This window comes from Geotrypetes seraphini, chromosome 1, assembly GCF_902459505.1.
Source record: "Geotrypetes seraphini chromosome 1, aGeoSer1.1, whole genome shotgun sequence".
NCBI classification, from domain to species: Eukaryota; Metazoa; Chordata; class Amphibia; order Gymnophiona; family Dermophiidae; genus Geotrypetes; species Geotrypetes seraphini.
Genome location: NC_047084.1, coordinates 231845759 through 231861483, shown reverse-complemented (window position 1 = coordinate 231861483; position 15725 = coordinate 231845759).

Here is a 15725-nt window from a genome sequence, read left to right as displayed (position 1 = left end):
GTTGAGGAGCAAAGCATGACAAAATTTAGATCTTTAAGGCCCCCTTTTATCAATCTGCGGTAGAGTATTTTAGCATGGGCTGATAAATGATCCATCCTGCATTCAATTCCTATGAGCATTGGAGCATTTACTTCGCCGGCCCAAGCAAAATTTTCTACTGCAGCTTGATAAAAGGGGGCCTAAGTCTGTTCTCATAGGTTTTATGGCAAAGATTACTATTTTAGCAGCCATTCCCTGGAGAAACTCCAGGGGGTTTGTTTTCTTTTGAATGTATTGTCTTCAGAATTGTAAATGCTACACTGGTCTCACTCACACAATCTCAGGGCACCAGCTAGGTCACTGAGTCAGTCACCCACAACCGGGTAATGCAAAAAGAAAGTCTGCTTTTGAGCTGGAAATAGGATGGATCTGGGCTAAATCCAGTAGGTCAAAGGATAACTTCCTCCAGGGTCCAATCACTCCACACTTTCTGTTACTTAATTGGAAGAAATCAAGCTGAGACTGATGGCAAATTGATAACTTGAATTTTATTTGAAACTTGATTAGCAATTCCACCTCTCAAACTAGGTCTTGTGAATACAGAAATTGGTCAGAATGTCTATTTATAAGTCAATCCCAGTATCATAGTATTTATCAGTCTTTCCATACAATTCTTTCAGTACTCGTGGTGAGTCATTCCTTTTCCCTTAGCTTCTGACCATGCTATCATACTTCCATACTATCTTCCTTCTAAGCTGAACACTCCACATAGACTCTGCTATAAACAGTTCTCTCATAATTACATTTATCCACAGCTATGGATATCAACTAGTGCTGCCCGATTTAGAAAAAAAAAATTTGATTTGATTCAATTTGATTTAGGAAGATGCTTGGGTGCATAAGAAGAGGAACAGTCAGTAGGAAAAGGGAGGTGATAATGTCATTGTATATAATAATAACTAGCTGATGCCCCGGTGTTGCACGGGTATTTAATTATATCAATAACACTTTAAATGGATTCAAATAAAGATACTTTATAGTGGTGAATGAAATTATGTTTTTTACAGCTTAATAAAAAGTACAATATTCAAATTATAATGTGAAATATTTGACAAAATGAATACAATACAACTAACGCAAACCGTGATTATAAACAACATTTTTAGTTTCACCTCCTGGAGCAAGAACATATAAATTCTTGGGTGAACCCAGCCTTGAGCAAGCAACATAGAATTGTGGGCCGCGAGACCCCCAGAACATATCACCCCAGGTAGTGAGGGATCTGCATACCAAGTTTCGTTCAAATTGGTCAAGCCGTTTTTGAATTACTGTGAGAATGGCAGCTTTTTACATTTTTTCCATTGACATGAATGGGTGAAATCTGATTTTCTGTTTGTAGCTCCGCCCACATGTGCAGGTGGGCTGCAAAAACCCCCAGAACATATCACCCCAGGTAGTGAGGGATCTGCATACCAAGTTTCGTTCAAATCGGTTAAGCCGTTTTTGAATTACAGTGAGAATGGCAGCTTTTTACATTTTTTCCATTGACATGAATGGGTGAAATCTGATTTTCTGTTTGTAGCTCCGCCCACATGAGCAGGTGGGCTGCGAGACCCCCAGAACATATCATCCCAGGTAGTGAGGGATCTGCATACCAAGTTTCGTTCAAATCGGTCAAGCCGTTTTTGAATTACTGTGAGAATGGCAGCTTTTTACATTTTTTCCATTGACATGAATGGGTGAAATCTGATTTTCTGTTTGTAGCTCCGCCCACGTGAGCAGGTGGGCCGCGAGACCCCCAGAACATATCACCCCAGGTAGTGAGGGATCTGCATACCAAGTTTCGTTCAAATCGGTCAAGCCGTTTTTGCGTGATCGCAGCACATACACACACACATACATACATACACACATACATACCTCCAATTTTATATATATAGATAATAATAATAATAACAGCTTATATACCGCAATACCGTGAAGTTCTATGCGGTTTACAAAGATTAAGCAAAGGTACAAATTGATTGACTTTAAGAGGGGAGGAAGAAAGAGGGTTAATAGGACAGGAAATCCATTTTTGAGGAGAGAGTGATCAATAGAACAAGTTAATGTCTCTGGTGAGGTCCCATTTGGAATATTGTGTGCAGTTTTGGAGACCGTACCTTCAAAATGATATAAATGGGATAGAGTTGGTCCAGAGAGCTACAGTATTGGTTAGTGGTCTTTATCATAAACCATATAGGGACAGACTTAACTTAATATGTACATATACTATGGAAGAAAGACAGGAGAGAGGGGATATCTCTGTGGCCTTAATGTACAGGAGGTGAGTCATTTTCAAATGAAGGACACATCTGGAAGGAAAGGGCATAGGATGAAGTTAAGAGGAATTTGAGCATACTAATTACACAGGCCAACAACAAAGAAAAAATAAAAAATGTTGCCTTGGGTTTTTTTGACCTGTTCCTGAGGTTATTTGGGATGCTGATTCAGCAAATTGCATTAGATAAACATCAGCTCCAGTTTCTTAGACATAATTGAATTTATTAATTTTTTTACTGCTATTTAAAAGATCTCTTCTGCAGAATTGGGTTTTTATAACAAGCTTTCTTTTTTTAAAATGGGAAATGTATGTATTTAAATTGACCACATATTTTTGTCTAATGACCTTTGTTTCACAACTAATTCATCTACTTCCTTTCCTATAATGCATACTAGTATAAAAATATAAAGCTCAAATGACAAAATTGCCTTTCTTCTGTTATATTGAAGGAGTCTGGGACTGGTTTTCCTGAGTCTTGAACTAAGTTTTCTCCTTAATAAAAAGCTGAATTATGTTTAATTGCAGACCTGACTTATCTCATGTTCTAGCCGACTAGCCTGCCCACACTGGGTGTTGTAGCTTGGGCGTTTTAGCTTCTTATGGTTATCTCAGCATACACAGTATTGTATCCCGCCCTCCTGGACATGTAACAGAAAGATTGCAGGGCTTAGATAAGTGACCTGCTAGTGTGAGCTTAGGACCAATGATTATTAAGAAAAAGTAACAAATGAGAAGTTTTATCTAGCATTCAGTTATTTAGCCAGAAAATGTATAAATATCACTGTAACTTCTGAAGCTGTCAGCTTGGGGGCTCAGGAGGAGCTGAATAAAACATCTGTGCTTTCATCAAGTCTCTAAGTTTTGTGGCTGACCAAAGTGACCTTTCAATATTACATAACAGAATAGCAAAAAAGGGCAGTTATGTGAACAACAGCTTATTGGTGCTAATTAACACTAATTAAGTTTGATAATATTCTGGTAACTCCAATTAAGAGTCAATTATCAAATTAAGGGCAACTTTTACTAAAAAGTGCTAGAGGTTTTTAGCATGGGATGGCGAGGTAAATGTGTCAGTGCTCATAGAATTCCTATGAGTGTCGGAGCATTTGCCTTGCCGGCCCATGCTAAAAACCTCTAGCACTGTTTAGTAAAACCCAGCAGAAATTATATGCACATTAGTTGGAAATTTGAGCACACAAGTTCATAGACTAGAGGGATGGTACTTATATCCAAGTAATATTTGATAAAGAAATCCATCAGTTACCTAGTTATGAAGTCATTTGATAAACAATCTTTAGATGAGTGCAGCCAAGTGTGAGTCTGTGTGCCTACCGTACATTGTTTTTTCATATACACCACCACCATTACCTGGAGCATATTAACTTCTGATTGCAGTATTTCATGGCTTAGTTTTACATTATTATATAATTTGGAGAGGTCAAGTGCATGTGCTATAAATTGGATCAATTATATTTGCCCTTGAAGCTGCTTTCTTGATAGCCTAGAAGAGAAAGTATGGGCAATTACTCATCCATCAATCTTTGTCTGGCTGGAGAGCTACTCTTAGTGCACTACACGAGTATCTAGCTGCAAAAATCAATGGCCCAAGTTCAGAGTGACTCTTTTTTTCTTTCTCAAACTTCCAAAGCGGAAAGCAAACACAAGTCAGATGCTTGTGTGAGATTATTTTGCTACTTTCCTATCTCATGGAAAATAATTGGCAAAAATACCTGAGGCATTCAGGGTATATGATGGACTACGAAAGAGTATGTAATTCAAGTCTACATTGAATTGTATAACAAGCAAATGCAAAAGCTTCCACATAGCATACTCTGAAAGATTATGCGTGAAAAACTTAACACTATTATTTATAATCAATCTGCAGCCGTGCTTTGTGGCCCTAAGAGTGAACCAGTGCAAGATAATGGCTGCTCTCAAACATTTAAAGAAGTAAAGAAGTTTAAATAATTGGGAATGGAAATCTCAAAAGAACACAATTGTATGTACTAAATTAAGAAAATTTGCTAAGCTAGTAAAAGAGCAAAGTAGCAGGAATGTTCTGTCTTCTACATAGGCAGACTAAATATTATTTGTATGTTCAACCTTTAACTCCTTTCCTATTTTTGTTCTCCACTTTTTCTTCTCTCATGTCAAATATCTCGTTTTGACATTTATTTGGAGTGGATAATGACCTAAGGCAGAGGTAGGCAATTCCGGTCCTCGAGTGCCGGAGCCAGATCAGGTTTTCAGGATATCCACAATGAATATGTATGAGATAAATTTGCATGCACTGCCTCCTTGAGATGCAAATCTCTCTCATGCATATTTATTATGGATATCCTGAAAACCTGTCCTGGCTCCAGCTCTCAAGGACCAGAATTGCCTACCCCTGACCTAAGATAAGATTTGCCATTCTGACAACACCAAAAGATAGATGAAAATTACATTCCTTTCATCTAGCTGCCCCCTATGCCTGGAATAAATTACCCAAGTTTGTCCGTAAAGCCCCTTCCCTTCCTTTGTTTAAAAGCAGACTGAAAACCCACCTCTTTGATATAGCTTTCAATCTGTAACCCTACTCCTCTGCCCTCCAACTCAGCCCGCTGATTAACTGTTCCCCATAACTGTATCCATGACATCCTGTTTGTATGTTTTGCCTGTTTAGATTGTAAGCTCTTTTGAGCAGGGACTGTTTTCTTATTCTTTGTGACTCTGTGCAGCGCTGCGTGTGTCTGGTAGCGCTATAGAAATAATTAATAGTAGATTTTCTAAATATAGAGATTTATCACTGGAGTATTTGTTCAAATTCTTAATAATTTTGGTACAAATATTCCTCTCTTTATTGAGAGTTCAGTTAGAAAAAAAAAGAATCACAAGACCTCAGGAGACCCATTGAATCTTATATATTTGTTTACCCCCTCTTTTATCAAGTTCTACTGCCAAGCAACAAGAACTAAATGCCAAGCCACCCATTCTATTCCTACGGGCAGTTTGGCCTTTAGCTTGTACTGCCCCATAGGAATAGACCCCACAGCATACCCTGAAGAAAGTGACAGCATGGATAGCTGAAACATTGGTTGTACCTGACAAGACACAGTATGACCCAGAAACCTGCAACAAGCATATCTTTTGGTGTTGTCCTCAGAATGTATTAGTTTGGAATATCACGAAAGTAAAGATTGGATAAAATCTTCAAATAAAACCTTTCTCTGGACCCTGAAAAATGTCTGTTAATCCAAAATCCTTTTGAGGTCTTAAATTCAGCCCATAATACATTAATAAATGTATTACTTTTATCAGTAAGATCAACTGACAGATAGAAAAAAAGAAATTAGATCATTTTACAACTATATTGGTTGATATATATTGGTCTATTGCAGACTGTATTATTTTCAAAATTTTCTCTAAGGTATTTAAAGACTTACAATGGAATGCCCCTAAATATTTGGCACCAAAGATATGAACCAACACTTCTTTTTTTTTTTTAATGTTCATCCTTGGCTCAGGTGAGATTGATTGGAACACGTAACAGGGTCTTTTGTTATGTGGGACCAAAGCTGTGAAATTCATTTTCAGTTGAATTGCAATCTAAACAGTTACTTGAGTTCTAATAAGTTGTTGAAATAAGAGTTATATTGTGAAGCGAACTGTTTATTTGGGAACCATATAAATAGAGGGGTGAGTTATATTGTTGTGAGGTTTGATTGATTGTATTATTGTATATCATTATAGTTTTGTAAACCACTCTAGCAACTTGGGACTCCTTTTACTAAGCTGCGTTAGGGCTTTAATGCTTGGAATAGCGCGTGCTATAATGTCGCGCGTGCTAGACGCTAACACCAGCATTGAGCTGGTATTAATTCTAGCCATGTAGCGTGGGGTTAGCACACGCTAATCTACTGCATGTGCTAAAACTGCTAGCACACCTTAGGGCTCCTTTTACTAAGCTGCAATAATGTTTTTAGCGCACTCAGCATTTTAGCGCGCGCTAAACCCGCACTACACAGCTAGAATTAACACCAGCTCAATGCTGGCATTAACATCTAGTGCGCACGGCATTTTAGCATGCACTATTCTGCGCGTTAATACCTAACGCAGCTTAGTAAAAAGAGCCCTTAGTAAAAGGAACCCTTGGTTTTGAGTATTAAAATCAAATCAAATTTGTGGACGAGAAAATAGGGTTCCTTACGTGTTTAAGTGCAGAAACAATTGGCATTTATGCAAGTAATTTAATTCTGTACTATTCTATAAGGTTGTACATAACTTCAAGGGGCAATGCATGTGCACAAAGCATAGGAAAGGCTTGGCTATGTCTCCAACTCATGTTCATAGCATATTCGAGGGTTGATTCATAAGTCATGGCAACTATTTTTTCTCTCAAAAATGCACCAACACTGATAATCTAATATATATGTTTGAAAGTGTGTGATATGTACTTCTTAATGGTGTCACCAGATGAGAGATGAATGCAGTGACCTCTGATAGGGGAGAAACAAAAACATGAAACTTGAAATAATCATTTTATTAACAAACAAGTAATAAATGTTAGCTGTTTCACTAAACCAAGCACAGAATAAACTTGAGAGTGAGCATGTTTAACTGTTAACATCCTTCAAAGCATTGTCATGTAAGATAATGAAGATTCAAGTTTATTTATAGCTTGATATACCGACCATCACAATATCTGGCCAGTTTACAATAATAGAAATTTTAAAAATATTTAAAATATTTAAAATTGCATAAGGAAAATAATAAATTGCAATTAAAAAAAAATAAAATAGGGGGGATTGAGGCCAAGACAAGGACATAATTGAGACGGGTAGATGATGAGAGGAAGGAGGGGGAGAGGAGGATTTTTAATTAATTATGTAAATAAAAAATAAAAGGAAGAAAAAGGGAAGGGATAAAACAGGAGGGGAAGGGGAATGTTGTTTCTTGAAAGCGTTTCTCTATTAATTTGTTTTTATTTTCCCTTTTTTCGGGTTCTCAATTGAAATTTAGATAGGTATCTTTGAATAGAAGAATAGAAATGTTTTAAGGTGTGTTTTAAAACTTGTTTAGAGAATTTTCACAGTGGAGTTGTTGTGCAACAGTGCATAATGTTTCTCCCATACTGCACAATGCAAGTGGTACTGCAAAAATGGCTTGCATTCACAGTGTGTCTCTCACGAACTGGATGACACACAAGACAACTTGTGAGAATACTTTCAAGGATATTAACAGTTAAACAGTTTGTACTTGTACTTTGTTGTTCATGTGGACCGGATTCTGTAAAGGACGCCCAGTCTCAGAAGACACTTAAGTGGCTTTTAAGAATTGCATATGGGCGTCCTTTAGAGCAGTGATTCCCAACTCTGTCCTGGAGGAACATCAGGCCAATCGGGTTTTCAGGCTAGCCCTAATGAATATGCATGAGAGAGATTTGCATATGATGGAAGTGATAGGCATGCAAATTTGCTTCATGCATATTCATTAGGGCTAGCCTGAAAACCCAATTGGCCTGGTGTTCCTCCAAGACAGGGTTGGGAACCACTGCTTTAGAGAATCACATTTGTCCTCATGGACAGACACCTAAGCCCCTCTAATAACTCGATTCTCTAACTGGCGTCCATTTCACAGTTGCCGGTTAGAGAATTAGGTTGCTGCTGAGCTTATCATGGCAAGGGATCTCCATGCCGCAACCCCGCCCCCTCCGGGTGAAGACTACTGAAGACTTCAAAAAGCTCTTTTGATCTCATCATAGTGTTCACTGTCACCGCATCAGTCATGAGCACACCAAACTAAATGTCTGAGGTTTAAGTAGGGCAAACCTCCTTCAAAATGCTGAGTAATGATGTTCTAATCATGTTCACCTGTGTGTGCTTTGAGCCACTTTAAGTGGGAGGATATGTGGGGGTATCCTAATTTATTCCTCAGTTAGAATACACATTTTTGTGGATATCTTTTGTTTCATGAGTAAATCATGGAAACATTTTGTTGTTTACCTGCAATTACATCACTTTCTTTTCCAGAGATTAAAAAAAAAAAATTGACATCGATATGTGAACATTTCTTAAGAAAGAACTGAATGTTTCATGGGGTGTCCTAATTTTTTTCACATGACTGTATATAACTTAGTTCAAATACATATAGTTACCGTATTTCCCCATATATAGGCCAATGCCTGTATATGGGTTTTGCAATCCAAACAGTGGGTGCGGCTTCCTTATATAGGGCGGCCTATTTAATGGCATCGTAGATAAGCCACCACATTAGTAGATCCCCCTGTACCTTTTAAAATAATGCAGCTCCCTTGTTGGCCTCCTACCTCCTGCCTTGTAGCGGCCGCAGTGCAGGGCTGGAGCAATCTTTTCATTGTCCAGCAGGCCCAGCACTGCTTCCTCAATGCCTGCATCAGTTCTTGCAGGACTTGCGAAACCCACGAAAACTGATGCAGGCATTGAGGAAGCAGCACTGGCCTGGCTGGATGCTGAAAAGATTGCTCCTGCCCTGCACCGCAGCTGCGACATGGCAGGAGGCAGCCGGTGGAAGGTACGATATTTACTGGGGGTGATGTATAGGGCTGCCTCCATGTGGTTTTAAAACTCTTAGATAAGCCATGTCTTGTAACATGGGGTGGCTTATCTAAGAGTTTTAAAACATGTATAGGCATTTTTTACGGCCTATACACTGAGGCGACATATATGCGGGGAAATATGGTAAACATATCCAAACCTATAAATGGATGGCTTATCTAGCTAGGATAAGGAACAGCTTCCACCAGCAATTGCAACCAGCTGGTGTGGTAAAAACAACTTACTCCAACATTGGCTGGGATAAGAAACCACTTTCACCATTGATTACAGCCAGCTGGTGTGAGAAAAACAGCTAATACCAAACACTGGAAAACCGTTGAAAGAGAAAATAAAAGCGGTAAAAGGATGCACCACTAAAAACAAGCATGTAAAATTAAGTAAAAAAAAACAAAAAGTCTGCTAAAACCAAAAGCTTCTACAGGTGTAAACACAGATAAAAACTGAGTAAAAGCTGCAAGAGTAAAATCAGATCCATAACAAGAAAGTCTAAAACAAGGTTTACTCACAGTGTGGTCAGTTGTAACTGACAAACAGGCAAGATTATATGGAAGAAGCCTGTTGTCATGAATAATAATAATATAAAAGATCTAAAACAATAAAAATTCAATAAAAAGTGGTAGTCATTAAAAACAGTAGTTAATAGCCAAATGAAAGTATAAAATGTGTGCAGAAAGAAAAAAACAACAACCATAAACATGATGGAAAACTCACGTGTTAAAAAACACACATCAGAAGTCCATTCAAAATCTTGTGATAAAAATAATATTAAAAAGTCTTGAGACATTCAGGAATCTATAACTATCTAATAAATTTGTTGAAAGTGCCCAATAGTTTATACAACATGCCAATGTGTTTGTAAAATTCTAATAATGTCTATTGATAGGAGGATAAAGTATAGACACTCTTCCCAGTAGTTATCAGGTCTTTCATAATAACAGTTCTTCGCTATTTGCCATTGCAGTTTTCTTGTAACCAATGCTTATTGGATGCATTGGGTATCTTCTCTCCTGAAAACTTTTTGAAGTGTTTTTTGCCAGTTCCTTTAAAAAAAAGTATCCTTAGATCATAATCTCCTGCTTCTTAGAAGCTGACAGTAAGGGAGGTTCTCTTGCAGTGAGTGGTTGTGACATTCAGTTGGTTTCCTGTATAGATCACTATGGAAGGTTTCAGTTTCAAAAATGATGTTGATATCTAAAAAGGGGATACATGCTCTTATCAAAAGACACCTGGAATTTCAAGTTGTTGTCAAAACCATTAAGACATGAGAAAAAAGTTTCAAGTTCTACTTGAATACCTTTCCAAATAATAAGAATATCAACAATATACCTTCTCCATAGAAGAATCTTTTACCAATTTGATTTCTGATTTTTTTAAAAAAACCTCTTTTCAAAATCTGAAACATACAGGTTGGCCACAGAAGGTGCTATGGTGACACCCACTGCTGTGCTTTTTGATTTGATGGTAAAAAGTACTTTCACACCTAAAATAATTCTTTTTTAAAGCTAATGTTGATAGCTCAACAATGAATTTGACTGTAGTGTGCAAATAGAGAGGGGACATGATTGAGACCTTTAAGTATATTACTGGGCGTATAGAGGTGAAAGATGATATCTTCAGTCTTACAGGGCCCTCGGTAACCAGAGGACACTCGCTGAAAATCAGGGGAGGGAAATTTCAGGGTGATGCTAGGAAGTACTTCTTCACCGAAAGGGTGGTCGATCATTGGAACGAGCTGCCTCAGCGGGTGATTGAGGCCAGCAGCGTGTTAGATTTCAAGAGAAAATGGGATATTCATGTGGGATCTCTAGGAGAGTAAGAATCAGGGAGTGGGTCATTGGTATGGGCAGACTCGATGGGCTATGGCCCTTTTCTGCCGTCAATTTCTATGTTTCTATGTTATGTTTCTAATATGTTTTCTGCTGTTAATGCTTCTCTAATTAATTTAATCACTTGGTCCTTTGAGATGTTTGTATAAAGTGATTCAATGTCCACGGTAACAAGATAGATGTCTTCATTAACCTTCAAATCTTTCAAAATAGTAAGAATGTGTGCAGAGTCCATTATAAGTGAAGAGTTTTTTTGGGGTCTGAGAAATGTATCCACAAGATTGAACGTGGGTCAAGAATCAAACTAATTGTCACAACAACTGGTCTACCGGGAGGGTTCTTGAGCAATTTGTAAATCTTGGGTAAGATGCAGATGGTAAGAATAATACGGTGCTTAACTTTCCAAAAATCAGTTTCTTTGGTAGTCAGGAAGCCAATTTTTTCATCAATCTTAATAAGAGAATTGATTTTTGCATTCTTTTGGTGGGGTCACTCTTCAATCTGACTTTAATCTCCATATTGTCTGCCGATCTTCTTTTGTTCCATATTAGGCTAGAAATCTACAGTGACACCCTGGAGCATAGATGTCATTATAAAATTGGTGCTTAATAGTTGACAATGACATACCTAACTAGAGCTCCAACTTATAGAATGCCCCTGAGTGCTCCCCAAAACAGAATAGCTTTTTCAAATGACACTATGCTGATGGAAAAACTAACATCAAAGCAAAAGACAGAGGGGCTCATTTTCAAAGCACTTAGACACACAAAGTACTATAGTAACCTTTAAAGATTACTATGGTACTTTGTGTGTCTAAGTGCTTTGAAAATGAGCCCCATTATCACTTAAGAAAATGTGGCAACCAATTTACAGATTTCTTCTATTAATGCAACAGCTGAGCCTCCAAAAGCTTTATTGGAGTGATTTGCACAATACCTGTTTCTTAAATTGTGTGCTGCATAATATTGGATCTTGTGTATGTTTTTCTTATGTCTTTTGCTGAGCTATCAGTTTTTCCTTTAGGTCTTCCTTTTCTTTGCATTGAAATAATGACAGGTAAATGACAAAAATGTCACACTATGCACAGAACAAGAGTTCAGAAAATAGTAGCTCACTAAGGGGCTCATAATCAAACATCCAGATGTCGAAAAACCTGCCTAAGTTGGCTCATGGATATCCTATTCAACAGGATGTACAGGTGCCAATTTGAAACTAACTTTCTGGACATCTACTGTATATCCAGAGCTCAAAGGGGCGTGTTGTGGAGAATGTTATGGGCAGTGTTTGGGCAAGGCTCTGGGCAGGCTTAGACAGATGCCCTGCAGGGATAATCAAATGTTTTGGCAGACATCCTGGATGGAATTAATACATTTTGAGCTAGACACGTTTTAAAATGGTATAAGTGTTTTAAAAAAATACCCAAAGTGACCAGATAACCACTGCAGAAAAAAATAAAGACCCCCCCCCACACACACACACATACATACTTTCAGAATGCTTATGCCACCCTCATATCCCACAAATATCAGAATGTAAAAGTACATATCTGTTTCAAGAACAGTAGCACCTGGTATAAGAAAGTCTAATAGACCTACACACAGGTGTATTAAGCAGTCTGGTGGGTAGGCTAGTGAACCATAAAGAGGAGTAGCAAGTCCCATATGCCACTCTAACCACCACGTTTATGGCGGAAAGTGTGAGTTCACCAAAAACCCCTGTAAAAGAGTCAGGGATTCTCCCTCACTAATGATGTTCTAACACTGGGCAACAGAGGGTGCTGGCCCAGTAGTGTAGAAACTACAGCTCCCAGGATACACTGGGCTCAACAGTCCTGCTGAGTGATAGGGATGGTCCTTAGGCAGGGAGAAGAATATATGAACGAGCCTAGGATCAGTTCAGAGAGGTCCCTCAGAGAAGAGAACTCCTGATTTTTCCATAGACAACAGCTAAGGGCAAAGCTGTGGGAAAAGGACTGATGACTGTACTGCTTGGCTGAGGTAAGCCAAGCTAACTTTCTGTAAAGTGTGAGGCAAACTAAAATGAATAAAAAGTATTTTGTTCATACGAGACTGTGTTATGTCCTAACCTCTCCTTTGCAGCACATGTGCTTCCTTATCATACACCCCAAAACCCTACTTTACTGCCATATTGGTGACACATGCAACTATAAGGACTATTGGGGAGATAGACAGGTGGGTATAGTGGGTTTTGGGGGGGGCTCATCATAACCTATAAGAGTGTTCTAGTGAGATGTTTATCTGATACCCTTTATATAAAGTTCATGGCAGTGCCCTGTTGGGATGTCTGCCTGGCCAGTCCATTAAGATGCGGGTCCCTCCCACATCCAAAAGGGTTTAATGGACTTTTTTGTATTTGAAAATGACCAAAAAAGTTAGATGTCTTAAGAACCAAGACATCCAAATAGGTTATTAAAAAAAAAAAAATGGACATCTAGCGGATTCAAAAATGGATGTTTCCCTGCCCCAACTTTTGAACATATTTTTGGAAACATCTAAAGTTGGACTTAGACACACCATCAGAAATGCCCCTCAAAGTCTAAGGGACTTTAGTAAAAAAGTGTAGAAAAATGTTGCATTGTACCACAGTTAGATGTAAAAATTATAGCATGATAAGTGCAAAGCCTTTGTGCTAACATTTGGGATATTCCTAGAATGTATCTATACTTTTATGACACATAAAGGCATTTTACTATACAGAAAGTGTAAATGCAGGTACACTTATGTCCTAAAATCACATAATTTATGAGTGGTCTTTTGATATAAGGCTTGAACATATGTACCAACTATATCACTGGTGTGAGTATTGACACCTTAAATATAATCTAATTTTTGACGACTTACACTAGTATGCTATAAAGAAAAATAGATGTCCATTTTTCTTTAGAATAAGCTTTAAATAGATGCTTTTGTTGCATCTAAATCTAGATACCTCCTTATAGAATTACTCTTTTAGGGGAGAAGATACGCATAATACATTTAACAGCATTAATATAAGTAACTGTGAGCAATTGAACATATCACTTTGCAAGACGACACATTTGCTTTATTGTTCAACTAGCTCCTGCATTCCTGCAGAGAAGTTTTTCGGCTACTCCTGAAGTCAGGTGAGCACCGTTTCCTTTACTTCACCATGCCTTGTCTTTTGCTCTTTGGGTCGCAATGAAGCACCCGTCTCATCACAGGTGACAATTCTCTCCAGAATACTCAAATCATCTTCATACCATCTCAGGAACTGGATCACAACTTCCACATGCTGTTGTTTGTGCAGATCAGTAAGCTATTTGTGTACCCATCATACACAGACTTTCCTGTATCCTAAGTCATCATGCATTATGGCAAATGCAGATCTCTAGCTGATATCCAAATTTGCAGCCAATTGAGACACCATTATCTGTCAGACCTCTCTAATCAAGGCATCCACCCTGTCAATGTGCTCATGTATGCACAATGTTGATGGGTGAGCAGAACAACCTTTGACGGTTACACCTGTTCTTGCTTTAAACCTTTTTACCCACTCATAAACCTTTTGTTGATTCATGGTGCTATGTCCATACTGAATCAATATCCAATGATGAATTTTCACAGATCTCACCCTCTCTGCCTAAAGAAAGGGCACTACTGCACATTGCTCTTCGATGGTGCAATCTTGTAATAGAACATCCATGCTTCTGACCTCATGGCTGCCATACAACTATAGGCCAACCACTGCACTGTGTGTAGACAATCTATCCAACAGGCAATGTATGAGTACATCATATGTTGCATTTTGCTAGCTCTGTTCTGGTTATCACATAATTTAACAATTGTGTTTAATTTTTGATTCACCCTCATACCATTGCTATCCCATGAATCTGGAGATAGAACTGGTTTTGAAACCAAAAGTAACTTTTCTTTAATACTAGATTTGCCATCTCCATCAAAAACGTCATTGTAATGTTAGGTCTCACCAGTTGTCTTTCAAAAATTCCTTGAAGCAAAATCAATGCTTGATCCGTAGGAATCATAGTATACAATGCTGTAATGTTGAGTGTTGCCAGTATCCAAGCTTGGTCTACGTCTTGGACGTCCAATTGTTTCAATGAAGGATTCTCCACTGGAACCTCTATTAAATTTCTTGGATATTTTTCTTCAGAAAGAAGTAGCTGAAATTAAATCCCATGTAAGGGATACTACCCACATGCTGGGAATGCTATTAGAGGTCCAAGACGTAGACCAAGCTTGGATATTTGTAACACTCAACATTACAGCATTGTATACTATGATTCCTACAGATCAAGCATTGATTTTGCTTCAAGGAGTTTTTGAAAGACAACTGGTGAGATCTAACATTGCAGTGACGTTTTTGATGGAGATGGCAAATCTAGTATTAAAGAAAAGTTACTTTTGGTTTCAAAACCAGTTCTATATCCAGATTCATGGGATAGCAATGGGGGTGTCTTTGGCTCCCTCGCTGGCCACTTTGTTTATGGCAATGATTGAGGAAAAATATATATACCAAAATGAGTAATTCCAACATGTGATCATCTGGAAAAGATTTCTTAATGACATCTTTTGTGTTTGGTTGTCCACAATAGAAAAATTAATGAATTTTGTGAAGTGGTTGAATCAGATAGATATGAATATAAAAATTTACTGCAACCATTCACCAGCAAGAAATAGCATTTCTGGACGTGAAAATTATGAAATTTCAAGGGAAATTATTGACAATCATCTATCGTGAAGTTACAGATCGGAATAGCCTCTTATGGTTCCACAGTTTTCATCCGAGTAGTTTAAAACGGAGTCTACCCATTAGTCAGTTTTTGTATTTGCGAAGACTATGCCACTCTTTGGAGGAATTCAGGCTTCAAGCCAGGGATATGAAGCAACGGTTTTACCAACGAGCCTATCCTCATGATGTGCAAAAAGCCTACAAACATGCCAAATTTGCTCATAGAGAACTGTTATTGCAGCCTAAATCCAGTGAAAGTAGCAACATGGAAACTGTAGTATTTGTACAGCA